The 27,428-nt window shown below is 42.6% G+C and overlaps 2 long non-coding RNA genes across 2 annotated transcripts; one reads left to right on the top strand and one right to left on the bottom strand.

Moving 5' to 3' along the window:
- Positions 1-2,212: 2,212 nt before the first annotated feature.
- LOC144324661 (uncharacterized) lies at positions 2,213-6,031 on the bottom strand. Its single transcript, XR_013390090.1, has 3 exons — positions 5,076-6,031; positions 3,856-4,021; positions 2,213-3,736 (listed from the first exon to the last, which is right to left on the bottom strand). It is a non-coding gene; the product is annotated as an uncharacterized LOC144324661 (long non-coding RNA).
- A 17,867-nt stretch (positions 6,032-23,898) lies between these two features.
- On the top strand, positions 23,899-27,160 carry LOC144280925 (uncharacterized). Its single transcript, XR_013349356.1, has 3 exons — positions 23,899-24,492; positions 24,572-24,706; positions 26,595-27,160. It is a non-coding gene; the product is annotated as an uncharacterized LOC144280925 (long non-coding RNA).
- The last annotated feature ends 268 nt before the right edge of the window (positions 27,161-27,428 follow it).

Below are 27,428 nucleotides of genomic sequence, written 5' to 3'. Positions count from 1 at the left end.
CTCCCATAAGCAGTTTTGAAGCTTCTATTTATCTACAAATAACTGACATGCTCCAGATAATCTTTCTTCCCTGTTTATGAAAAGAGGCTCTAAGAGCCCCTCTAGGCCACTGTTGAATGATTGAATGAATGGATGGATGGGTGGTAAATAAATAAACCTGGTGACATAACTGAAGTTATTTAAAAATAACAAATCCTCTTTCTTTAAGTATAGCCCAATGCAGACTCCCACTGGTTCACGAATTCCTCTCAAAGAATCTGTATCAGTAAGACCTGACTGTATTCATATTTATATGTTTTGGATCTTTTTTGCTGCTTGTATTCTAGAATAACATCCAACATTCATAAGGAAAGTCAAGGGTCCATCCATTTAGGCTTCTAAGTATCCAGATGGCTGGCATCAGTAGATGTAAGCATTGTGTATCCATTCATTCAACAAATATTTATTAAGTGTCTGCTCCATGCCTGGCTTTCTGCTAGGCCCTGAAAACCTCAAACTGAGCAAGATTGATTATTCAGTCAACTTCACAAAACCACATCATCTTGAAGCAGAAGGAAGAAAGCAACCATGCATATAACATGTTCTATGCCTAGAACTCTTTTAGGCACCTTCATATGATACCACTTTTTGTTTCAGGACAACCCTCAAAAGTAGGTATAACCATAAACAGGTGAAGAAACTGAGACTCAGAGGGGTCATGTAATTTGTTCAAGCCACATAGCTACCAAGAGTCAGAGAAGAAGGGCTGCCCATTGCTCTGCACAGCCCAATAGAAGGGCCTATGATGGGAGCCAGAGAGCAGAGTGAACTAATTCTGTCTCCCTTTGCTGCATCCCTTCAGGAAAGTGACAAACTCTTCTTAGTTTTCTCATCTATCTAATGGGATCATGATACCTCTCTCAGAACTCAGCTATGGGAATCAAAGGAAATAATAGATGTGGAGTCTCCTGGCTTTGGATCTGACACACATAGGTACTTTATTTTATGTTTATTACATGGGTGGGTCCATCTCTGAACCCTCTTATACTCTCACTTCCCATCCTCTGTGCCAGCGTCACCTGAGAGCAAGCACCCCACTCACTTCCAGAAGCTGGTAGCTCATGACTTACTGAAGCACTCCGTTCTGGAGTCGGAAGGCTTCACTTACCCGCATCCCCATGTGCACAGACCACAGAAGGGTGGAGAAGACAGGAGAAGACACAGACTTCCCTCCAGGAGGTAACAGTTTAGCTCTGGAGACAAGGTCTACAGGAAGCATTAGAGAAGGCTCAAGGTGCTTCATCTTAAAGAACAGAAATGGAAGGTGGTAGAGGCAAGGCAGGCTCTCTCTTTCTTCCTAGCCTCAACTCTGTGCATCTCAAGGGGGAGCTGAGTTGACTGACCCCCAGGCCAAATTTCCTGGATCAGGGGGCCAGGCCTCCCCCTCGGTCCTGATGTTCATGGAACTGACGCTTTGTTTTCTCCACCTCCCTCCACTGCCTGCCAAGTTCTTCTTTTGAGCTATTTTCTCAGGTGACTCCTAAGCCAGCCAGGTATCTCCTGGTCTTGTGAGAAACCAGTCTTACTCCAATGTTTTGAATCTAAACCACCATGAAAAAATAACAATAATTTAAAAAATTATTTTATGACGGTGTTAAATCAGAGCCAGAGAGAGCAACCCCCACAGCCCACCACTCTATCTATCCTGGAAGTGTTAAGTGTTAAAAGTTCAAGCTCTTGAATCTGGCCTTTTGGATTATATTCTAGCTCTATTGCTTATAACCAGCAAACTTGGACAAGTTAGCTAACCTCTTTAAGGCTTGATTTTCTCATCTGTAAAATAGTTCCCCACCCCCACCTTCAAGGGGGTTGTAGTAAAGAACAGAGGTCAGTAAACTATGGCCTGTAAGCCAAATCTAGCTCACTGTCTATCATTATGAAGGCCTATGAACTAAGAATGGTTTTTACATTTTAAATAATTGGAAAAAATCAAAAGAAGAATATTTTGTGATACATGAAAATTACATGAAATTCAAATTTCAGGGTCTATGAATAAAGTTTTATTGGAACATAGCCACAAACAGTTGTTTACATCTTGCTTATGGTTGCTTTTCTGCTACAACAGCAAAGTTGAATAGTTGCAAGAGACACATGACAGCTCATAAGCCTAAAATATTTACTATCTGGCTCTTACAGAAAATGTCTGCCAATCCCTGGTGAAGAAAGAACAAAAATGCCTGCAATAGTAAATACCTTAAAAATGTCAAGCTATCATTTTTCTCTTATTACCATCTAGCTCCCATTTGCCTTTGGAGACACGTTTCCAAGTGATTTCAACATTTTTCTACATTACTTTTTAAATTGCTGCATAATGTACATTCTCCTGTAGACTATATATGGTGGTAACTAGTTCTAACTGGCATTGTCAACACAGAAGCCATTGTCCTGACCTCACAGAAAGACGTTGAGAGAGAAAGACGATTCCCAACCTTCCAAATGTCATCCTCTGGACTTATCCTTGTTGGAATACACAGTGAAAAGCCTTAAAACAGAAGCAAATAATAAGTTTCCAGATTTCCTTGTATCAGAGAACACTGAATGGGAAAAATGCCTTAGGAATTCTCTGATCCAACTGCGCCTGTTTTACAAGTGAGGAATCTGACCCCACACTAAGTTAAAGGACTTAGCCCAGAGCAATCTACTCTCTTTGGCCACCCTCACCCCATATTGGTGCCTTTCTGGATTATGCTGTTCTCTGCCCTTCTTCCTGGTATGTGTGCAACCTTCCCCTTTGACTTTATATCCTTGGCTTAGATGACACATCCTATCATATGATGTGATCTTGAAAAACAGTTTATGTGCACGTCCTAGTTTATTAGATGTAATCATCACAAAAGCAAATCAAATCCATTTTTAAATTTTATTTTTTAATTAAAAAAATTAATATTTTATTTATTTATTCCTGAGAGACACACAGAGAGAGGCAGAGACATAGGCAGAAGGAGAAGCAGACTCCCCACAGGGAGCCCAATGGGGGACTCGATCCTAGGACACCGGGATCACACCTTGACCCAAAGGCAGACGCTCAACCACTGAGCCACCCAGGCATCCCAAATTTTTTTTTTCTTTTTTAAATTGAGGCAGGTATAATTGCTAGATAACATTATATTAGTCTCAGGTGTACAATATAATGATTTGATGTTTATGTGTATTGTGAAATGAGCATCACAATAAGTCTAGTTAACATCCATCACCATCCATGGTTACACTTTTTTTTTCTTGTGAGAACTTTTATGATTTACAAACATAAATAGCAATTTTCAAACATGCAGTAAGTACAGTATTATTAACTATAGTCACCATGCTGTATGTTACCCCTACAAGACTTATTTATTTTATAACAGGAAGTTTGTATTTTTTGACCCTCTTCACCCATTTTACCCACCTCCCAACCCCCCTCAAATCCATTTTTTAAAACAAAGGAGCATCTACCCTGCCCAGGCTTGACATCCATTTTCGAGCAAATACAGGCCGTTTAATGCCCCTAATCAAGATCTGTCATGTTTAACCAACCTCCTCATGGGGTCCGGGCATCAGCTTCACTCAGCCGACCCTCCAGGCTCAAGAACAGGTGAGGAAAATGAGAAGGCCTTTCTTGGGGGCGGTGGGATTTGGCCCTCACAGCCTGCCATTCACACAGCAGGACAGAAAAGGCATTCACTTTTCTCCTCCGTGTCATGATACCAGCCGAAATTACCTTTAAATGAGGAAGAAAGTCATTATTTAATCAATAGGATTGCGTCAATTGAGGAAAATTTGTCTCCAGTGTAAACAAGCGGAACGTCTTTGCGCTCTATGAAAACAAGGTTAAATTACTTGCAGATCCGGCGACGAGAGACACGTAGGAAGTGAACCTGAAGCCTGACATATTCAAGGTCTGGGAACCGAAAATAATAGGAATTGTTCTGATTTTTCCAGTGGAATCCAGCAAGAGTTGGGCCCGCCTCTTTGTAGAACCAAGGATCCCTATGCCTTGTCCTTTCTTTTGAGGAGGAGGAGGAGAACAGGAAAAATAATGACAAAGAACAAACAAAGGTTAAATGCAAGGTGGGCAGCTGATCCCTCCGGAGCTGGCCACTGCCACTGACCTGCAGGGGGGCTGGTGTTGGGGAGAGAGTGCCATTAAAATGAGGCGTGATCACATCCGTCCAGGGCTTCCTGCTCACAGCCATTCCTTTGCTCCATGAATTCCATTCAGTGGATCGTATCAAAAATAAATTATTATAATGGTGGCTAATGTGTATTGAGTGTCCGTGCCAAGCATGCTGAGCCCTAGATGTGCCTTGTGTTCTTCAATATTCACAATAGCCCTTAGAAGGCAGCTGCTGTGAAACGGATCATGCTCATTTCACAGATAAGGAAGAGGGCAGTGGCCACTGGAGAATAGTGGGGGCAGTTCCACTCGGTTCTGACACCTGCTGTCCTAGCTGCCCAGTCCCAGGACTCTGTCCACAGTTGGGTACCCATCCCCATGCTGTCATTGGGATCCAGACAAACCAGATGTGCTCTCCAGAAGTCCCCACAGCCACAGAGAAAGGGAAACAGCATTTACTTTTGTTCAGGGAGTGGCTCAGCTCATTCTCAGTCTCTGGCTGAGGAATGCCTTGGCTGCTTCTCTCCCAGTCCTCCTTCCTCCCTGCCCCCCCCCCCCTGCCACACACACACACACACACATCCATTTTGTCTCCTTTGACCACCTAAGAAGGAGCCTCGTGGTCAGTGTGATGTCTGTCAAGGCTAAAGGCAAATGGTGAAGTCTAAGGTCCCTGCTCCCTGACAGAACTTAGTAAGAATTTGACCTTCAGGTTCCTCTCACCTACTGAGGAGACTATGCCAGTCTCTGAATGAATTCCCTTCAGAACACAGGGAACTGTAACCAAATAATGTTAGCTCTGGACTTTCTAGAAGCCAGATTCCATCACACTTGTGTGATAAATTCTGGCTAATGGTTATTACCCGTATCTCCCCCCGTCCTCCCACCCACCCTTCACTCAGCTCCAATTTTGAAGTGTCCAGATATGTGGTTCGTAGCTGACCTTCCTTCCGTGACTGGATCTCTTACACGTCCATCAGGAAAATACAGTCACACCATTGCCGAGGCCCTGGGTCACCCTGACAGGAATCTGACAGGCCCTAGGCCAAGGTCTCTTGGCCTCATCTGGTGAGACTGTGGCATGCTGGCCTGCTGGTCGTGTGACGTTGTAGCCTCACCATGAGAACAAGAGGCTGGCTTGCTGAGAAGAGTTTCACATTAAAAAAAAAAAAAAAAAAGTGAAATGAGACATATTTGACCTGGAAAGAAATAGAAGAGCTCTCAGGTTGCCAAAGTGACGAATTAGACAGAGAGGCAGAGCAAATGGGAACTCCTGGGGAGTCAGTCAGAAGGAGCCCAGATGGAACAGTCTAGGCCGAGGTGGTGGGTGGAATGGAGACAGGATGATTTATCCAGGTTGGGTTGGGAGACCAGTCAGAGCACTCTGCAGAGCTAGACACAGTCCACCCTTTGTACCCTATTTATCTAACTCATCAATTTTATAGCCACATTACCTTCCGAGTGGGCAGGAAAGCAGATATTGGTGCCATCACAGGCCTGGCTGTGGTTTGCACAGCATAATGACAGATGCCAAAACAAGGGGGAGGGGAGAGGGCACTTGGGAGACCACAAAAGAGCCTTTATAATTATGCCTCTTCCTCTCTCAGGAGCCTGCCTCTCGCTCTCGCTCCCGCTCTCCCTCTCCCTCCCTGCCAGAGGTGCCAGGCTGGCTGCAGGGGTGCCGTCCTCCCGTCCTCCCGGATGCGGATGCGCTGGGCAGCTGCCTAGCACGCGTCTATTAATAACCGTGCATGGGCTTGAAGGCAGCTATTCCGGCCCGCCTCTCTTCTCCAGGCTAAATAGCGGCAATCCCTTTAACCTTTCTTCATGGGCCCGATTTTCCATCCCTTTAATCATCCCTGTCACTTTCTGCTGGATGGCCTCCACTCTCACCACATCCCTCCCCCAGGGTGGAGACTCTGAGCCAGCTGGAAGAATGGGCCTCTGGCCTCCTCCAGAGCTGCGCCTTTCCCCTTCCCTCCGCACAGCCCCCCCCCTTCCAGGCTGAGTGACTGCCTTTCGGAACACAGGGAGCCCTTCCCTCCCCACGTGGATGTTCCCCTTGAGCAGACCATCACTGACATCCAAGAGTCTCCCCTGAGGGGCTCCCCTACAGTTCTCTGCCCTGGCCCCACCTCATCAAGACACCAGCCCACCCTGCAGACCCTGAGAACAGCCCCCCAGCCCCCCAGCTTCCCTGCCAAAACAGTTAAAAGCTTGCTTTAGAAATAATTTCTTAGGGGTGCCTGTGTGGCTCAGTGGTTGAGCATCTGCCTTTGGCTGGGGTAGTGATGCGGTTCTGAGTCCCCATTTGGGCTCCTCACAGAGAGCCTGCTTCTCCCTCTGCCTATGTCTCTGTCTCTGTCTCTGTCTCTGTGTCTCTCATGAATAAATAAAATCTTTTTTTTAAAAGAATTTTTTAAATCAAATGTCATTTTTATCATGTCCCTCCCCTACTTCAGAGCCCTCACTAGGTAGGTCCCTGTTGCTTTTTGATAACAGCACATGCAAACGTTTGCCAGATTCTGGGTCCAGAGTTCTCTCCTCACCTCCTTTCGGCCCAGGTACAGATCCTCATTCAAAAACTTTCCCTAAGAGTGCCTGGGTGTCTCAGTGGTTGAGCGTCTACCTTTGGCTCAGGTGGTAATCCCAGGGTCCTGGGATTGAGTCCCACATCGGGCTCCCTGCATGAAGCTTGCTTCTCCCTCTGCCTATGTCTCTGTCTCTCTCTGTGTCTGTCATGAATAAATAAATAAAATCTTAAAAAAAATAAAAATAAAAAAGCTTTCCCTAGTTAGTCTTCTCACTCTGGCTACTCCTTTACCAGCCACCCATCCCCACAAAGTCTTTTTAGATACTGTTTTCGGTATGTGTGTGTGTGTATGTGTGTGTGTGTGTGTGTGTATATATATATATATATAGATATATATATATATACAAGTGCCACTCTGCAGCTCCCAGATGGGTAGGCATTCCTTCAGACCTGTGCCTGCATCCCCTCTAACCACCACAATACCCAGCTGTATGTCACACCTTACAAATTTCTTCAATTCATCTTCAAGATGGCTGTGGATTTTACTTCTTTCCCTTATGTTTTAATAACACAGCTTACATCACCTCAAAACTATACATTAACTGACACAAATAAAAAGGCTAATGCATCCTTTGGCAATCATTATTATTTATTTCCTCTCTACCTCTATTGAGGAAAAAACAACTTTCTTTGCCAACTCTCTTTTGCCAAATACTTTGAAAACAGCCCTAATGATAGTGAACATTTTGTATAACTTTTTACAGCTTCACACGCATTTTCACATTCATTATTTTATTCACTGTCGTAAATTATCATAATTAGTGAGCTAAGTGGTCGGTTGGCACCAGTAATACAGTCTCCCATTTCTCAGATGTGAAATTAAAACTTTGAAAGGTAGATTATAAAAACGAGTGTAGATTCCAATTTGTTTGATCCAAGGCTTAGAACAACGTGCTCTTTCCTCCACATTGGGGGTTAGCAAACTTTTCCCATAAAGGAGCAGACAGTAAATATGTCAGGCTTTGTTCACCATATGATCTCTGTCACAACCACTCAACTCTGCCACTGTAACACAAAAGCAGTCATAGTCAATATATACATGAATGGATGAATATTTCAGTAAACTCTATTTACAGAAAGGGTCAGTGGTCATATTTAGCCCACAAGCTGTGGTTGACTAATTAATGTCTCTTTTACACAACACAGTAAGCACTCTTGAATCTTTATGACTCTATCAAAGTTGGCCTCCAGTTGGGATGCCATAACTTTGACCTATATCAGTATTAGATCATTCTACTAATTTTCTCTCTCCTTACTTCTTATGCATCAGTATTGTTTGGACGATAACTGACTTGGCTCCCCACTACACCCTTGATGCCGCCTACACTGTGGCAAAGTTTTGTACTCTTGTACTGTGAACATGCCCAGCTAAGCCCATCCTGCCTCCCCTGGATCCTTCTTCACCTGCATGTGAGATCAGTTCTGACAGGCTTTGTGAGGAGGCACCTTTCTGGGACAGAGTTTTCCCTGAGGCCCCCAGGATTAACCAAGATAAATCATCCTTCCAGCTTCCCCTCACTGTGGGTTTCATGTGCCTCCTCCTTTGGGCATTCTCCAAGTCTGTCCCGAGGAAACTCATACACTGGAATGGTAACTCCACTGACAAGTCTTCCTACATCCCCCTTCAGCTCTGGTCCATGGAAGACAGAGATTATTTAGTCTACCTTTTGCCTTCAGAGTGGGAAGACTAGCTTAAATGTTCCTCCTGGAAAGAACAGGAACTCCCGCCAGCAAACCAGCTAGTTTCGTTAGTACCCTTCACTGTATATAGATCTGGGACAGTGAGGGGTGGGGATTGTGTGTAAATAGCATTCTCGCAGGGCTCAGATGATCAGGGTTGCAAATCCTGAGTTATAGTGATTGCCCACCTAAAATCAGATTCTACATTGTAGGAGCCAGTGGGAAGTGACTGATACCTCACTAAGGCATTCTAGGTCTTTAAGTGGGCTTCTAGATACATGTGTGCACAGACACTGGCCATAGAGTCAAAAAAGATTCTAGAGATCATGTTACCCAAACCCCTCATTTACAAATAAGGAAACTAAAGCCCTGAGAAATCACTTTAGTTTATCATGATGCCAAGGGATGAGGATCCACATTGTCTTTAAATCATATCCATAAAGATGATAATGAACTTGATCAATGAAACTGAAATTTATAACTATAAAGCTTTCTTTGAATATGATATATTTTATTTTAAATAGGAAGCAGAGCACATGCTCAGCCCAGCATAGCCCAAAGCCATGATGAGATCAACTTTTTCAGAAATAATTGAGATTTGGCCTTCTCAAAGCTTCCACATGTTCCAAAGGTGGAGTTCCCCTGGGAACATCAACAATCCCCTCCAATTCTCTTCAGAAAGTCTTCAAAAGTGTCAAGAGAAGCAACAAAAGGTAGAGAGTACAAATAACACTTGGGATCTGAATGCCCTGGCTCTGCCATTTAGAAGCTGTGTGACCTTAAGCAAATAATTTATTTTTCTAAGCCTTGTTTCTCATCTGTAAAAGAAGTATAAAAATAGTACTTATCTCAAAGAGATGATGTAATAATTAAATGAGATAACGTGTACAGAGTGTCTGGCATAGGTTGACTTAATAGTAACTATTCAATAAATATTCACTATTGTTGCAATGTTGACACCTCAGGCTTTTTGCCTAAAGCCCAACTCTGATTTTGAGTTGACCACACTGCCTACTTTCCTGACTGTGAAACAGGCATAATAATTTAGCCAGAGAGATGGGTAATTGGAAGTTAGTTATGACCTGGGGAAACAGATCTGGCTCCTTGCTCAGACCACAGTCTGGCCAAGATGACCTCCAGGCAAAGAGACAAGGTGCCTTTCTGAGCTGAGTCCCCTCAGAGGGGGTGACCTCGGAGCCAGGACTCAGGATCCCTGGAGGAAGAAGTAAGGCAGAAGTTCCAAGAAATAGGGAAATGTGGAAAAGGCTAATGCAGTTTTCTTTGTGGACAGTCTTTCTAGCATTATCATTTCTTTTTTTAATATTTTATTTATTTATTCATTCATGAAAGACACACAGAGAGAGGCAGAGACACAGGCAGAGGGAGAAGCAGGCTCCATGCTGGGAGCCTGACATGGGACTCGATCCCAGGTATCCAGGATCTCACCCTGGGCCAAAGGCAGGTGCTAAACTGCTAAGCCACCCAGGGATCACTAGCATTATCATTTCTGAGTCAAATCTTGTCATTCCTTATCCTCTCAAAGTCCTACAGGATGAGGGCAAGGAAAATCAGGGAATTCCTACAACAACAAGGCAAAGGGGTCAGAATATATCCTGGGTAAGGGTCATGCTCCTCAATAGACCAGACTGTGGTATTTGCAGCATCTCTAAACCATTCAAAAAAAAAGAAAAAAAAGAAAAGGAAAAGAACAAATGCAGATGGCCTAGAACTTTGTTTTCCTGGTGATAGAATGGTGCTAGACAAAACAATGCTTTCTCCTTTTCCCTGGGTTAGTTGGCAGCAGCAGAAAACTCTTGACAAGAAGTTCCAGGAGGGCTTCATATTGGGTTTGAAACGTACAAATTCCCACAACAATCAGTGACTAAAGTAGCAATATTTTAGCCTTTCACAGGAATCTGGTTATTATTACCATTAATGCCAAGTATCTTGTTTCTATTCTTTTTGATTTAAGGTAATTTCCTTTGTAAAAGGCCTACTTTGTTAAACCCTACACAGCTACATTGGCTGTGGGAGAAAGAGAAATGGGCATAATGGGAAAGTATCATGTAGTGTTGAAATTTTAGAGGGCCTGGTTGTGAAGACCCCCCTTTGTTTTTGCTTTAAGCCTGATGCAGTTCTCCAGTCTTCATGTTCTAGTTTGGGGCACTAATTTTAGCATTGTCCACTCTGAGGACGGCATCTCTATCTGAACAGTATGGTTTCCAAGGAAGATCTCCAGAAAGCTGTACCTACCTGGTCAGGCCTGGCTATGACCTGGCCAAAGGAGACTCAGGTCCATGTTCATATCTATAAAGTGACCCCATGACTCCATCTTTTGACAATGAAAAAAAACAAATATCAAAAAGTGAAATATCTAGTTCATTGGTTTTCAACTGGAGGCAACTTTGCAACCCCCCCCCAGGGGACATTCAACAATGTTTGGAGACATTTGTGATTATCACAACTTTGGGGGGGTGGGGGATCCTACTGGCATCTACAGGGCAGAGGCCAGAGATGCTACTAAACATCCTACAAAACATAGGACAAGATCCACAATGAAGACTTGTCTAACTCCAAATGTCAATGATGCCAAAGTTGAGAAAGGTTGCGACAGACAGAGATGCAGAGAACCCTGCACGGGCTGGACCCTACTCACCTTCCTCTCCATATTTTGCCCCATACTCATTCACTCCCTGGGCTACAGGTACAAAAACAACTTCCAATTCTTGACTGTACTCTGTTCCCTCAGCATATTCTGATCCTGCTGCCTGCCAGGATCTACCCTCTCATCCTATCTAGTTACTGTCTTCTCATCCCCCAGATCTTGGTCAATAGATAGTTTCTTGGGAAGCCCTTCAAGTAAGACTAAGTCAAGTCCCCTATTACATGCTATCTCCCCTTTTTCTTTCTTTTTCCAAGGATTTTCAAAGTGTCTTTGGGTTTTTTTCAGAACTCTTTAAGCTCCTTGCCTCTTGGCTCTTAAATGTACAAGCTATCAGCACTAACTGTGGCCAAATGGCTAGTGTTTGAGTTCCCACTCTGGCATATTCTAGTTGTGGGATCTTGGACACATCACCTACCACTTACTTAGCTAAGTCACACTTAGCTCCAACATGAAGATAATGACTGTACCTAGATCCTAGGGATGCTATGAGGATGAAATAAATGAGAGATGAGAACAGTGTCAGGCCCATCATGAGTACCATATGGAAGTTTACTATAATTATTACTTTAAGAATTAAAAACTGCTTTTCTGAGACATTGAGCTCCATGATAAGAGAGATATGCAGTATTTTCTCTTCCCAGGAGCATGACCCTCACACTATCTTTTCTCTACCAGAGGAATCAGAGTTCAAATCATTTAAGGCAGGGGGTCAAAGTCAATGCTTTATGTTTACAGATAAAAAAAACATTGAGACCCAGAGAGGTTAAGGGATTTGGAAAAATCACATGACAAGTTTCTTTCTATCTGATCAGTCTCTCTCTCTCTCTCTCTCTCTCTCTCTCTCTCTCTCTCTCTCTCCTTCCCTCACTCCCTCCCTCCAGCCCCCCTCTCCCCCCACCCAGGGCCAACCATTTCTTCTCCCCAGCCCCCTTTTGAGGTGAAAACTGGTACAATTCCTGATCTACTAAATAAATATTCCATAGCAACTATCTCCATCTGACTACAGGTCCCTGCTTCCCAGCTTCTCTACAAAAGACCTAGGGGTTATAAAATCCAAGCTTATCAGAACAAACCACACCAAACAGAACACAGCAAGGTTTCTAATCAGATATTTAAGGTGCTTACACAACAACCTAAAGAAGAAAATCTAGACCTGACAAAAAAAGTAGACCAAGGGCAAATAATAACCTAAATAAATTAAGAAAACACTGTGAGGCCAGTCTCCTGAGCTTTTCTGCCATTAGGTCATTAATCCTGAGACAGGGCTGGGGAATATCTCCCCAGAGCTTCACAGACAGGGCAACATCTCCTTTGTTTTAACTCCCTCAAATCCTATTTGACTCTTTGACACCCTCCCAGCATCTCATGGCTGTTCTTATTCTTTTTCAGCCCCGACAGGTTTTTGTAAGCTCAATCTTAGCCAATACTGTGGTGTTTTAGCCCAACTAGTTGCTGGGGCCTTAGACCTCATGGAGAGCAGTGTGATGTCTGGACTGTGGAGTGACAATAGCCTCTGACCTCTTGGTCTGGCCACACCTGGAGAACCCAGCTCTGTCAGGGGTCCTACTCTTTAAGAAGGGCATGAACAAACTGGAAGAGCATGAAAGAAGGACAATTAGGATAAGACACTTCATTGTGTGAGGGACAAGAGGGCAGAGAAGACCTAGCAAGGGGCCCAAGAGCTTCAAAAAATGGAACGGCCTTTCAGAATGAGCTAATGTGAACTTCTGATTCTTCTACAAATCCATACTAGCAAAATATAGAAAAAAAATTATAAACATAGCTATGCTTATAAATATAAAGCAAAATCTCTGGGTTCCAAGAAAGAAGAGAAAGAAAGGAAGAAAGGAAGAAAGAAAAGAAAAGAAAAGAAAAGAAAAGAAAAGAAAAGAAAAGAAAAGAAAAAAAGAAAGAAAGAAAGAAAGAAAGAAAGAAAGAAAGAAAGAAAGAAAGAAAGAAAGGCAAGAGTTGCCAAACTTACCATCAGAGTGAGAGATTTTATCTGAAAGCAGGATAAGGCAAATGAGTGGAGATTACAGAAAGGAAGGACATTGACTCAGAGATGTCCAAAATAGAAATGGGCCACCTTGGGAGAGAGCACCAAAAACATAGAGGTTTTGCAGAATCTGTAGGACACTGAATGAAGATGCTGCTGGATTTGCAAGAATCAGACACATCACTCCATGAGGGTAGAAACCGTGTCTGTTTTGTTCACTGCTGTATACCCAATATCTAGAGCAGAGTTTGGCATAGAACTGGCATCAGTAGGGTTCTATTGAGTGAGTGAATGAATGAATGAATGAATGGTCCCAATAAGACAATAGATAAAATAACCTCTAAAGTGGCTTCCAGTTCTAAGATTCAATGATTTTTACATTCCCATTGCTCTGTTCTTTTCCCAAACTTCATTCTGAGGCACAGGGTCACCTCAATCCAGGACACTTGAGGCTGGCACTGAGAGAGGCAAGGGCAGGGTGAGGAATGGACAGAAGAGTAACACAGGAGCCCAGAGGATGGAAGCCAGCTCTGCAAAGAGCTTCCAAGAGTCTCCCTGCCACAGACATTCCACTTGGCCACAGCAATTACCCTGGCCCTGGGCCTGGAGGAAGGCGGTGGCTAGCCTGCCCAGGGTAAGGCCTACTGTCAGCACATCTTGCCCGTGCTGCTTACAGGGGTGGAGAAGCAAGATTGTGAGTAGGTCACTGGGTCGGTAAGGTCTATCAAGCAAGCTTCTCTATCAAGCAAGGGAATGAGATCCCCAGGCCTAGGGATTTCTTATATCAAAGAGGGTCCCTGTACTTGGGTACCAGTCTGATAAGACACAGCCAGGCCCTCATGGAACCTATGGACTAGATGTTTCATATCCCTCCAAAGTTCATGGGTTAAAATTCCAAGCCCCAATGTGATGGTATTCAAAGGTGCGGCCTTCAGGGGCAATTAGATCACGAAGGTGGAAACCTCATGAAGGGGTTAGTGCCCTTATAGAAGAGACTTAGGAGAGCTCCCTTGCCCCTTCCACAGAAGATAGCCATCTATGAGACAGGAAGAAGGCTCTCACCAGACACCAAGTCTTCCAGCACCTTGATCTTGAGCCTCCAGCTCCAGAACTGTAAGAGGTACATATCTGTTGTTTATAAGCCACCCTGTTTATGGTACTTTATTATAGCAGCCAGGACAGAGTAAGACAGAGCCACTAGAATGAATGCCACCTGGAGTCCCTCTCTTCAGGAAGAAAATCAAATCTAATGGAGGATACCTGGCCTCAGCCCTCATCAGAGCCTGCTGTATCTCTTGCCCCTACCCCTTCATGCAAGACCAGAAAGGGAGACAGATGGGAGGCCCAGAGACAGGCCCATTTGTATGATGAATAGAGACTATGATCATGGTGCCAGCAGGTTCTCAGGGGACATTCCCATAGCCTTGCCAGCAGGGCCCACTTCCCCCCTTCCTCTCATGATGCTTGACCCATTGGAATAAATCCTGAGCCTTGGGCCTGTTTCTAACACAGGAATGTGGGCCCCATTGTCCCATCCTGCTTTCCCTCTCTATGTTTTTGTTCCTTTTCCCATTCTGTCTCCCCCTCCCCCACTTCGTTTCCAAACTTGCTCCTGAGAGACTAGACCCAACAGCCCACTGGTGATCTTGTTTTACATGAGACATTTCCAAAAAAGACCAAAAAATCCTTTCCAGGAAAATGCCATTTTGAAAATTCAGCTCCAGACACAGCGGCAACATTAGGAAAACAAAGGACTTGGCAGAAAGGTTCTCTGAATCAGGACTTTCTCTCTAAAATACCTTTTCCAAATTGCCTCCAGTGGGACCAACTCTGAGGGTCAGCTCTGGAGCACGTAGTCAATTTCAGATAGACCGTGGCTCCTGGTTTGGATACCATCTCAGTCTTACATTTCCTTACCTGGGTTTGCCCTGGGACTGCCCTGGGACTGCCCTGGGACCTTTTCCCAGGCTCAAGCAGGGAGCCCCTCCCAAGGGTCACCAGAGGAAGCAGCTGCCTCGGCAGGGTCAGGAAATGCTGCTGACCCTCCCTTCAGAGGACACTCCTCAGCTCCTTCTTGCCCCCATCAACAAGCTAGGGGGCCAAGCTGGAGGTCTGAGAGACAAACTGTGCTTGGTAGGAGCTGTCTTCTCTTATCATCCAAGTAAAGGAGAGAGACAATTTCCCCTCGGGCATCAAGTATCATCATGTTGATGTCATATATATGGTGATAGTGATGGCCATAATTATTAAACACTTATTATGTGTCCACCACTAACCTATTTTTTATATTTATCTAGCTCTTTTAAGCATCATAACAATGATTATGTGCTGAATTATATACCCTGTGCATCAAAATGTGACTATATTTAGAGATAGGCTCTTTAAAGAAGCAACTAAGTTAAAATGAGGTCTTTAGGGTGGGCCCTAACCCAGTATGACTGGTGTCCTTAGAAGAAGAGGAAATGTAGACAAAGACAGACATGCTCACAGAGGAAAGACCATGTGAGGACAACAGCAAGAAGGCAGCCATCTACAAGGAAAGAGGCTTCAGAAGAAAACAAACCTACTAACACTCTCATCTTGAGCTTCTAGCCTCTGAAACTGAGAAAATCAATTTCTGGGTGTTTTTAAGCCACTCAGTCTGTGGTATTTTGTTATGGCAGCCCTAGTAAACTAATGAAACAACCCATAAAATTAATATGGGGGCAGCCCCAGTGGCGCAGCGGTTTACCACCGCCTGCAGCCCGGGGCATGATCCTGGAGACCTGGGATCGAGTCCCACATCGGGCTCCCTGTGTGGAGCCTGCTTCTCCCTCTGCCTGTGTCTCTGCCTCTCTGTGTGTGTGTGTGTGTGTGTCATGAATAAATAAATAAAATCTTATAAATAAATAAATAAAATTAATATGGTTATTATCACCATCTTACAGGGGGCAAAACAGTCTCAAGATTGTTATGAACATTGCCCAGCAAGCAAATAATAGAGGTAAACTTTGAGTCAGCTCTCTGATGCCAAAATACAAACTCTAAAGCACTATGTCCAACTGCTTCCCTGCCACTATGTATGTGCATGTTTCATTTGCTTCTTGCTGTGTAACAAACAACCTCACATCATGATGGCTTAAAACAACAACCCTTTTTTTTTCATTCATCAGTAATTTGGGCAGGGCTTGGTGGGGACAAGTCATCCCTGCTTTACTTAGTGTCAGCTGGAGTGGCTCCAAGGCTAGATCAAATCACCTGAAGTCTAGCTCACTCACTTGTCTGGTGACTAATACCAGCTGAGAGCTAGAACCTTAGCTGGAGCTGCCGATGGACCAAACATTTAACGTGGTTTCTCCATGTGCCCTGAACTTCCTCTTAGCATAGCAGCGGCTTCCAAGAATGAACATCCCAAGAGACAGAGCCAAACAGAAAGTTGTAATCACCTTTACTAACCCAGCCCTGGAAGACTCACAGCGCCACTTTCACCACGTTCTCTTTCTTAGAAGCCAGTCACCACATCCAGCCCACGTTCAAGGAAAGAGGAATTCAGTGCTAGTTTCTGATGGGAGGAGTGCCAAAGAATTTCAGACATGTTTTAAAACCACTACGATGAATGCGCCACTGACAGGTGGTCCACAGTTTATGTCAGGTGTTTATTTGCCAGCAGCACCATACATTGAAAGAGCATTGAACTGAGAGTCCAAAGCCCTGAACAAGAGCCATTCAGCTGTATGGGACTGGGTATGAAACCCATGTATGAAAAGAGGAAGATGTGCTTCCAGTTCAGCCACTCTCCTCTATATGGGACTGAAGTTATTTGACTCCATTGCAGTCTCTAAAACATTGATCTCCATCAGAAGGAACTTTAGGATGCTGTTCCTCTGACGTTTCACTTGATTCTCAGTTATGACAGACTGAGTCTTGCCTTGTCTTTTCACTGTGCCTGAGTCACTGTCTTTAAAACACAGCCATCCATGTAGTGGGCACTTCCTTGGTGCTCACTACAAGGGCACTACCACTGGTACTTCATATTTGTTGTTTCATTTAGTTACCATATCAACCCTATGAAGGAGGCAATGTTCTCTATATCTAGTTTATAGATAAGGAGACTGAATCTCAAGGGAGGTCAGTAATTTGCCTAGAAGTTAGTAAAGGGCAGAGCCAGAACTCTAGCCTGTGCCCTGGTCAGCCCCATTTTCTCCAGGGCACAGTGTCCTAGCCATGGATCCCTGTCCAACAACCAGGGCCTGCCCTCTGTTGGCAGGCTCCTGCATCACTCAACTGTCTATTAGGACATATGACATTCTGAACTGTCCATCTCTCTGCTCCACTCACCTTTTGGAGCCTTCCCATGCTTCCTGTTGGACATTGGCCCTACCCTTGTTATGAGCCTCTCATGATACTTCTACGTGGGGATAGCCACCACACTGCGTTCACCCTCCTAACCTATGACCCAGCCCTTCATATCTTCCCAGACTATCTTGGTAATTAGATGGCACCTTAGTAATTAATTGGCATGGCTAGACAGCAAGACCAAGCAGGACAGAATCGTGAATTTAAAAAAACAAAGGCCCCAGAGTCAGACCAATCTAGATCCAAATCCTGACTCCACCATGTATTACTCATATGTAAAAGTAATGAGGCCCACATTGCCTCATTGTGAAGATTCTTGATAAGTTAATACATGTACAGGGCTTGGCACAGTGCCCAGTACATAGTAAATGCTTAATAAATATTAGCTATCTTCACTGTTGTTATTATCAATAATATTTGTAAAAGATCCACTAGAGAGCCTAGCATATGGGAGGCATTCAAAAATGATAGCTGTTAATCTCATTGTTTAAGTCCTGGAAAAGCTACAGGAATTCAGAGAAGGGCCAGATAACAAGGTAGTGAAGACAGAAAACAGGCTGCCCGAGCAACTGTGCAGATCTGCAGATCGCTGCCTAATCCTAGAACTTGGGTATGACTGGCCTTGATTAAGTGGAAACGCCTCCCTGCAGAACTGCCATCTTCATCTGCCTCAATTAGGAGATGACAAGAGCTTCCTGAGGTTGGATACGCCCGGGAAAAGGAATTTCAAGAAAGAAAACCAGAAACACTCTCTGTTTTTGCTCCTGCCCAGCATCTCCTGTTGTGGTGATGGAAGCCACCGGCCACGAGTTCCTGCCGTGCTTATCCAGTTGTCCTACTGGTCTAGTTTCATGGGCTTCACCTGAAGCTCTAAGTTCCCAGAGAGCTGGTGAACATGGTCATAATATGGAATTGCTTCCCAGCCTCAAACCCACTCTAGGTTGAGCTGTTAACAAGAATAGCAAACAGGTGGACAGAAGGTAACTATCAGGTTTATAACAGATGAGCCATCACAGACGCACACATACACACAGACACACTCACACTGCTTCGAGCATTTGGGAGCTGCAGTACTGCTCTTGCCCTCTCCCATTGTATTTTTCCTGCTGCTACTTTCCCAGAATCGTTACAGCCAGGTCCACCAATGCTCGCAGCTCCTGAGTAAGTCTGACCAAGCTGGACTAAGGGGTGGGAGTAATCAAGTTCGAACAGACCTGATGCCTTAGAATAATGTCACCAGCTCAGTTATAACTGCTTGGCTGCTGTGTTCCTTCTGATTTTCCTACAAGCCAGATGATCAATGAGGTGACAGTTACTTCCCCCAGACCACTCTCATTTCCCTCTTCCAATCAGACAAGGATCTGGTGCCCTCTGCAATGACCTCTAAGAGCTGACATTACTGCTCATGTTGCCTCTGAGTCTGAGTTCTTCCTTCCTGCTCCAGGCCTTATCCACTCTGGTATAGCCAGACTTCTTCTGCCTTGATTCATAGCACCTAATTCTGCTAGAATCCAGTTCTCCTCTGTATTAGTCAGCTATTGTTGTGAAAATACTATGTAATAAACACCCCCCCCCCCATTTGATGTCTTATAAGAACAGGGTTGTTGTTGTTTTTTTTTCACCCATAGCCTGTGGATGGGATGGAGTGACTGATCCAGTGTCTAGGTCAGGTATAGATCAGTTCTATATGTCATTCATTCTGGGACCAGCAGCTACCTAGGGCAGGTTCTTCTCATTACAGATGGGGGAAGCACAAGAAAAGTCTAATGAAAATTCCCTATGACTCTTAAGGCCTCGACCCAGAACTAGCCATTGTCAAGTCCACCCCATTCTATTTGCCAAGCCAAGTCAACTGGCCAAGCCCCAAATCAGAGGGATGAGAATATATGCTCCACTTATTCCAGTAGGGTGTATGTAAAGTCATATGGCACAGGGCATGGCCATATAATTCTATTACAGCAAGGGAGTGAAGAATTGGGGGTGATAATCCAATTTCCAACATCTCTTAAATATTTGTGTCACTTGCATCTCTTGCTGTGATTTACCCATGTGATCGTTCCTCCTGAATTCTTAGAGAAGCCTACTGGCCTACTTAGCTCCTCAATCCCTGCTATCTCCTGGCTTCAGACAGGCTAGAATCAAGAGTTGAAAAGCTAGAAAGCTTTTGGGGAACCAAAGCAGCTTCTCCCCTCTTTCAGTCCCTCTTGCCATATGCTTTCTCTCTGTTCTCTCTGCACATATGCTTTATTTTTCTCTCTGGACACCGGCTCTCTCTGCTGCTCCACGGACACAGTGGAATAGAGCCTGTTCTAGCCCTGGGGCTACAGAAGCTCTCATTTTTAGCATCACTACCCAGCTGAAGAGTATTTCAGTGTCCACTCCCAAAATCCCAGAGAAAGACCCCAGTCAATCATGACTGAGATCGTGTAGCACAAACACACTCACTCTTCTAGATGGAAGAAAAGAGTGGTGTGGGGTGCCAGACACACACACACACACACACACACACACACACACACACACAAAACCCCAAGACTCCAAACTGGAGTCCTCTGGTCTGACTCTGGTGAGAATATGTGTTTAGTTTGGCCATGAGGTTTTTAAATGTTTTGAATTACTTGACAAAATGTGGAAATTGAGAGTCCACATGTGAATTCAGATTTTTTTTTTCTTAAGAAAGTAAAAGATCTCAACTGGAAGGGAATGTGAGGGTGCCTATGGGGCCTGACAGTGTTCTGTTTCTTGATCTAGCTGCAGGCTATGCCACCATGTTCCATTTCACTTTTGTGAAAAGTTCATCAAGCTATACTCTTTAAATCCATACTTTTTAATATGTACATTACATCTTTTTTATATTTTAAAAATTTAGAAGATCTGGCAACACTGGAGGCACATTCCAGCAAAGGATGAGTCTGCTGGAACTGAGCAGTTTCCCATATTGCCGTACTCCTTGCCACTCCCTATTCTCTTCCTGTCACTCAGACTGAGGTTCTGTAGTCACTTATTGTGCTTAACTGTTTTCTCACAATAGACTTAAGAAGAAAGTCACCTTATTTCTTTTATATCCATAATTCCATCAAAAGCAGGGAAACAAAAGAGACCGGAGAAGGCCATGAATTTGCAGAAAAATGGAAAATGGCTTTTTTGGTTTGTTTGTAGAAATTAAAAATATTCTTCCAAATTTGACAAGCAAATAAAGTGGGTTGGTATCTAAAGAATTCAACCAAAGAGGCTGTGGCGGCTATACTGAAACTTAAGGATCTGAAAACAAAGGACTGAAGTTTCAACGCGTTTAATTTTTCAATGCACATAAAATAAGTGATCCAACTGTGAAACGAAGTTATGGAGTAAAACAGGTGAGAATACAGCTCAGGCACTGAAAACTTATGAATGGTGGGTTTGTAAAAGAGTATCTACTGAGGACAAAGGAAATTCATGCCTCGAACAAAAAAACAAGTATTTGCAAATGGAAGACTAAACAGAAATACTGTTGCTCAGCAAGATGACGACATGGCTGAGAACTTACAGGACAGGTTGTGTGAAAAAGTTCAATCATTTGTGGCATTTCCTAGAAAGGCTTATAAGAGCCCAGTTAAAATAATACCACCCAGTCAGCTATATTTATTTATGGTTCCAAAGAGACTTTGGTGTGATTGGAGAACTTTTGGGCATGGTGTCCATCACAGGCACAACTCCAGGAAATGGCTTAGTTTTGTTTGTTGAGAAGTCTTGAAAAATTTAAAACAGACAGGTCAAAATTAGTAAGACCGGCTGTGAAACAGAGCTCCTGAAGTGGTCAGCACTAACACTGACCTTGTTATCAAACTTAAATAAGTTTCCAAAGTAGCAAAATTTGCACAATGGAGTACCTAAATAATTCACCAGGAATTGTGCTGATAAATAAGAAACAAAATGGAACATATCGTGGCCTAGTGAATTGGATTCACACCCATGGCTGAAAGCATAAAATTCAGTGCATTAGACACATAATAGTCATAACATTCATTGGTTCTGATAAATTAAGATTAGTTGGTGTATAATGTTAGTGTCTTTATTTGCAGATGGGAAAAACAGTTGTAAAATTGTTAAATTACTCATATCATCCAACAAAAAATGCTTACCCCAAGTCACCAGCAAAGACTGAATCAAAGAAATATCATATGCAGGGTGCCTGGTGGCTCAGTCAGTTAAGCATCTGACTCTTGAATTTGGTTCAAGTCATGATCTCAGAGTTGTGAGATGGAGCCCCATGTCAGGCTCCCTGCTCAGCGCAAAGTTTGTTTGAGATTCTCTCTTTCCCTCTGCCTCTTCCCTTGCTCTCTCTCTCTCTCTCTCTCTGTCTCTCTCTCACTAATAAATAAATAAAATCTTTTTTAAAAAGAAAGTATCATGAGCTCTTTAACCCATTTGGGTACTTCTCTGCAAGAATCTTCACAACTATGCAAATACACTATCAAATTTGCTCATTCATAGTGAAATTATATCTTTGGGAAACTCATCTGGCAAGGAGTAACCTGGTCCACTTTCCTATGCTAAAATTAATTTTTAGAAATGAAAGTGATCACTTAAATTGCTCTCCCAAAATTGTGGGGTTGAAGACAAGATTTCAAAAAAAGTTCTAATTTTTAAAAAATTATTTATTTATTTCTGAGAAACAAAGAGGGAAGCAGAGGAAGTGGCAGGCTCCCCATGAAGTAGAGACCCCTATGTGGGACTCCATTCCAGGACCCTAAGATCATGACCTGAGCCAAAGGCAGATGCTTAACCAACTGAACCATCCAGGTGCCCAAAAAGGTTCTAATTTTATGAAAATAAAGTTCTGTTATTCAATTCAGCTTTCTTTTTTTTTTTTTTTTTTTTTTTTTTTTTAGTTTATTTACTTTTTAGTAATCTCTATACCCTACATGGGGCTCGAACTCACAACCCCAAGATCAAAAGTTGCATGCTCCACCGACCAAGCCAGCCAAACACCCCTCAATTCACCTTTCTTAATTAAGATTATGGCAAATGGAATTTTTGAACCACAATTGAGTCCTCAAAACTAAATTTTGCAACATTAGAATGCCAAAATTCTACAAATATCTCAAGAGTAGTTACCCTAAATATAAAAACCATCAAAGATTCTATCCGTGTTCAGCCGTGAACAGCTGTTTCCCATTATGAAACTAAATAAAACTATTGCTCTCAGTTAAAGGATTCAAGGCTGAATTCTATACAGCACATCGCAATGTGAAACGCAAGACCTGACATTGACATGTTGGGGCAAAAGAAAAAGTGTCATATTTCTGGTTATATAGCAAAGGAGTAATGAGTTATGAAAGAAAAATAATAATAATTAAATATTTCTTTTTTAATGTTATATTTTTCAATTCTGAATGTAATATATAATCTCTAATACCTGCATGTTTGTATTATGTTATGTGCTTATGCAACGTTCAAATAAAAATGAAAGAAAGCTTGATTACATTTCTAGCAGCTGATTTTTCTTCAACTCAGCCCACTTTACTCCTCTTTGTTGCATTTCTGAATTCTATAGAAATCTAAGTTTGCAACCTCTAGTGTACACCATATATTATGTATTATTTTATTTCAATACATGCTCACTAGTTTAATGGTGAAAATGTGGAAAATTCAAAATAGAAAACTAAGCCCACTTATTACCTTGAGAGTGCTTATCAAAACAAAAACAAAACCATGCATTATACAAAATACATATTTTAATAACAATAGAATCACACCACACATAAAGTTTTATCAATTTTCCATATATTTAAGTGTTCTACAAGTAAGATTTTAATGGCTGTGTATTATTGTATGCTTGTAATATAACTCAACATATTTGCTGTTATTGCATATTTAATTCATTTCCCATTTAGAAAGCATTGGTCTTGATACCAATTCTGTTTCCATCTTTTTCTTAAACATAGCTATGCTTTTACTCATCGTGTCTTAAACCTACTACCTCACTTTCCATTCGTAGTTTCCAATAAAGGCTAGAATTAGATCAAATTAGAATTTTGTAGTCCTCTGAGGAAGCTAAAAGTATAGCTTAAATTGTGAATTCTTCTTCACAATGTCAGAGCCCAACAACCTCTGACATTTCCATTAATCCTAAGCTGCATTTTTCTGGACACTTAGTTATTATTATTATTATTATTATTATTATTATTATTATTAATTATTATCTCAGAGGGCAACAGTTTTGTATGATGAGGGGGTCTCTGGTTGGTTCATTTGCTTATATAGACTCCCTTGAAAGAGCCAGAGCTATCCCAGAAAGATAAAATTCAAGCTCTCCAAGTCAATGATGCCTAAATATGGTGAGAGACAGCATCTCTCTGAGATTAGGACCAACAGCCAGCTGCCAGCCAGCCAGCCCAGATAGCAACGCTATTTTTACCTTCTTAGGCTTGTGTCACTTGACTGCCCTTGCCACCAACCCTACTCCTACCACTATTTGTATTCATTACAAATGTCCAAAAATCTCACACCTCTTAGTCCTACAAGAGATATAGGAGCCAATAGGATGCCTCCAATCTAATCAGGGAAGCACTCCTGCCAATAAGGAAGCCCTGCTTAATTATGAAATCATCATCACATCCTTGGGAATCTCTAGTTTGTACAACGCGACTCCACCATCAGGAAGCCTCTGGCTTGATAAAAGAAACTCAGCTTGCTGCCATGATGAAAGTTTCCCCAGAGTACCTGGCTGGCTTAGTCCTGTGGGGCATATGACTCTTGATCTTGGGACCATGAGTTTGAGACCTATGTTGAGTGTAGAACTTACTTTAAAAAAAAAGTTTCCCAGAAAATGTGCTGATGGCATTGAGTGGGCAGTAAAAATAACCAAGAACTTGCAAAGCTGGAAAAAAGACCTTGAGATCACCTGCTTGGGCTGGAGCTCCAAGACTGCAGAGCAGAGACAAGCTAAGAAGAGTCTATCTTTTGCAGCTGGACAAAGGACATCATGAGCTGACCAGAAAAACAGTCTATAGAGTAACTATCTTTGATAGAAATAATAAAGATATAAACTGAACAGCCTAAGTTTTTAAGTAAAAGAAGAATCAAGATTTTCTGGCAAAAGATTGCAGGTGAGCACATGCATTCACTTTCTCTCTTCTGTGAGACCCCATGAAAACTAATTTTTTAAATTATAAACCCTGAATACAGGACAAAAATGAGAGGAGTCCTTTAGCAGAGGAAGAATTTCAGCCCATTTCTGGAAATATTAATGCCAATAAAGAAGAGCTGATGAAGCAAAGGAAGTGGCTTGGGAAGGGTCAAGACTTGGAAACATCAGACAAGGTGGGTGATAAAAGTGTAAAGTGAGCATGTAACTTAAAATCTGTATACAGAATGGTGACTGACACTGGGCTGACAGAATGGACTGCAACCAAGGCCAGAGAGAGAAGGGAGATGTGTGTGTATATAGGGTTGGGGGTGGAGAACAGAGGAGAGAACAGTGGAGGAGAGCTCTTCTCTAGGGAATTTTGTCTAGGAGAACAGAAGTAGCAAGGCTTGTTGATGATACCTCAGAGTAAAGAAAGCAAAGAAATCATAGCATTTCAGAAAGCACCCACCCGAGCCTCCATTCTCACTCCAACCAAAGCCTCCCAGTGGCCCCAGGCATACTGCTTAGTCCCTCATCTTCCCATATAAATGACAGCCAGGGATTTCCCAGATACTGAGAAAAGCCTGCAACATGAAAGAAAATTATAGAAAGCTTGATCCTCATCCATCATAACCAGAAGTCAAAAGATAACGTCTGAAGTTGATAACTCAAGGAAGAATGATATAAGCGTATTATTTAGAACTAAAAACAGGAACAGATAAAAAGAGTTTTCTCAATAGCAGGACAGGAGATAGGGGAGTGAAGTGGGATAGGCATCTATTGTTTTTTATCATAAGCCCTTTGATAATATTTGGTTAGGGTGAAGTTTTTTTAACTTTTAAAATATTTTTAAGAAAAGGTCACATTGTGAAGTTATTGCCATAAAAGGAATCATCAAAATAATTCATTGCTATGTAACTTAACTTTGTGTTCCTAGAGTTCTCATTTTTGTTCCTGAATTTATTTTAAGTAACCAATGCAAATGGAGATTCTCCAGCAGTTATTTTGTACATGTCCATATCAGGTAGTAAGTACTTTATGCTTCAGGGAATTGTTATAAAGAAGGAACCAGATTATATTACCCCTAAGGAATTTAATGGAGGGTTTTCTTTTTTGTTTGACAATTAAGTCAAGGAGAAAAAAGAAATTAAGACCTAAAGGATGAAGTCAGAGTCCTCCACCACCCCCAATACTTCTTGAGCACATACTATGTGCCGGGCAAAGTCCTAGATGATGGATATGCCATAGTGACTGGACAGACAAGGTACTGTCCTAGAACTAACATTCTAGTCAGAGATGGGAGACAAACTATAGATAAAAAGAAACAAATAAATAAATGGAGGTATCATTAGATGCTGTCAAGAAACATGCAGAGAATTCAAATGGTTTGATGATAGAAAGTGGTTCATTAGCTACCTTAGTGTAGATGATCAAGATGACATGATCCCTATTTGAGGGATGACATTTAAGCTGACATCAAAATAAAAAGCCTTGTAAAGCCTGGGGGGTGGGAGAAAGGGGGAAAACATTCCAAGCAGAAAAGCTCTAAGTGGGAAAGGGATAGAGCTTTAACATGGCATATGTATATATTCAAGAACAGAGAGAAGACCATTCTGGCTGAACTTAGTAGGTAAGAGCAATGAGAAGATAGTAACAGGATGATGTAGGAAATGCGAGGACCAGATCATGTTGCATTTGTAAGTCATAGTAAGGAACTCGGATGTTATTATAATCATAACATTGTGTAAGGAGAGCCTTAAGCAAAAGAGAGATCTGATCCAGGTTTTCAAACCACTTCCTACACAATCTGCACAGCCTGCCCACAGAATAGTGAGAAAGAACCGTTTTTTTAATGTTTAAGTCAGTACCCTTTGGGAATGGTTTGTTACACAGCAAAAGCTAACTGGTTACAAGAATACAGAAAAATCAATTTACCTCTCACCAAGAAAAGACTCTCAAATCACATACTTCAGGCTCAGGGCTGTCTCCCTCTCCTCAATAACTTCTGAAAAGTATCCATCTTTTTCTGCCTAACATGTCATACATCTATTGATTCCCCCTTTGGACCCTCACCTATCCTAGGGGAAGAAAAGTTGATGGCCCTGGTCAAGATAAGAGCTGGCCCTGTCAGAGGTGTGTACGAAGGGATCTGATTGGGTGACAATGGAACCCAAGTTAAGCATGTGGTGACAAAGTCTGAGTAGCTGCATTGCAAATACAGGGTGGGACTGACAAGAGTGTAACTCAGAAGACAGCAGGGAAGAAATCTCCCCAAGCAGCTCTGCTCTGAACTCTGCCCTATCCAAGAACTCTTCACCCAGCCAAGAGATCCGCAACCCAGTGGAGAGTCCATGGACTCAGTAAGAAAGAGTTTACAGCTTCCTTCCTCAAAAGTCTCCAAGATAAACAGAATAAACACCAGTTGGTCTCAGCTGGTCGCACGTTGGCCTGCCTGGAAGAGGGGGATGCCAGAGATAGCTTCTTGAGGTTGCTTCCAGCCCTGCATTTCTAGGAAATAGACAATTATGAACAACATGGATTTTATTATCGTGACATCTCTAAGGTCTCTGCATAAAGCCTATATTTAAAAATATAAACATGTAAGTGAAAAAAAATGTCAGGGGAATAAATATTTGTCTTAAAAGAGACCATCTGTTTCAAATTTTTATTTAAAAAAAAACGCAACATGTGTTTTATTTTAAATTTGTATGTGTGTTGTTATCCTTGGGTTAAGTATTAGGTAAATAGACAGAAGCATTGAGAATCCATTTTCCAGCAAATTTTGGTTAGAAATCCTTGCACACGTGATGCAGGAGATAATTTGGGGGCTAATTGGAGCTTTGTGGGCAGCCAACCCTTTGCAGCCCTCTCCCCCACTCAGTCCCTGTGTGATGGGGATGAGGGTTTCTCTGGCAC

Source organism: Canis aureus, chromosome 12, assembly GCF_053574225.1.
Source record: "Canis aureus isolate CA01 chromosome 12, VMU_Caureus_v.1.0, whole genome shotgun sequence".
Lineage (NCBI taxonomy): Eukaryota > Metazoa > Chordata > Mammalia > Carnivora > Canidae > Canis > Canis aureus.
This window is presented reverse-complemented; position numbering and strand designations above follow the sequence as displayed.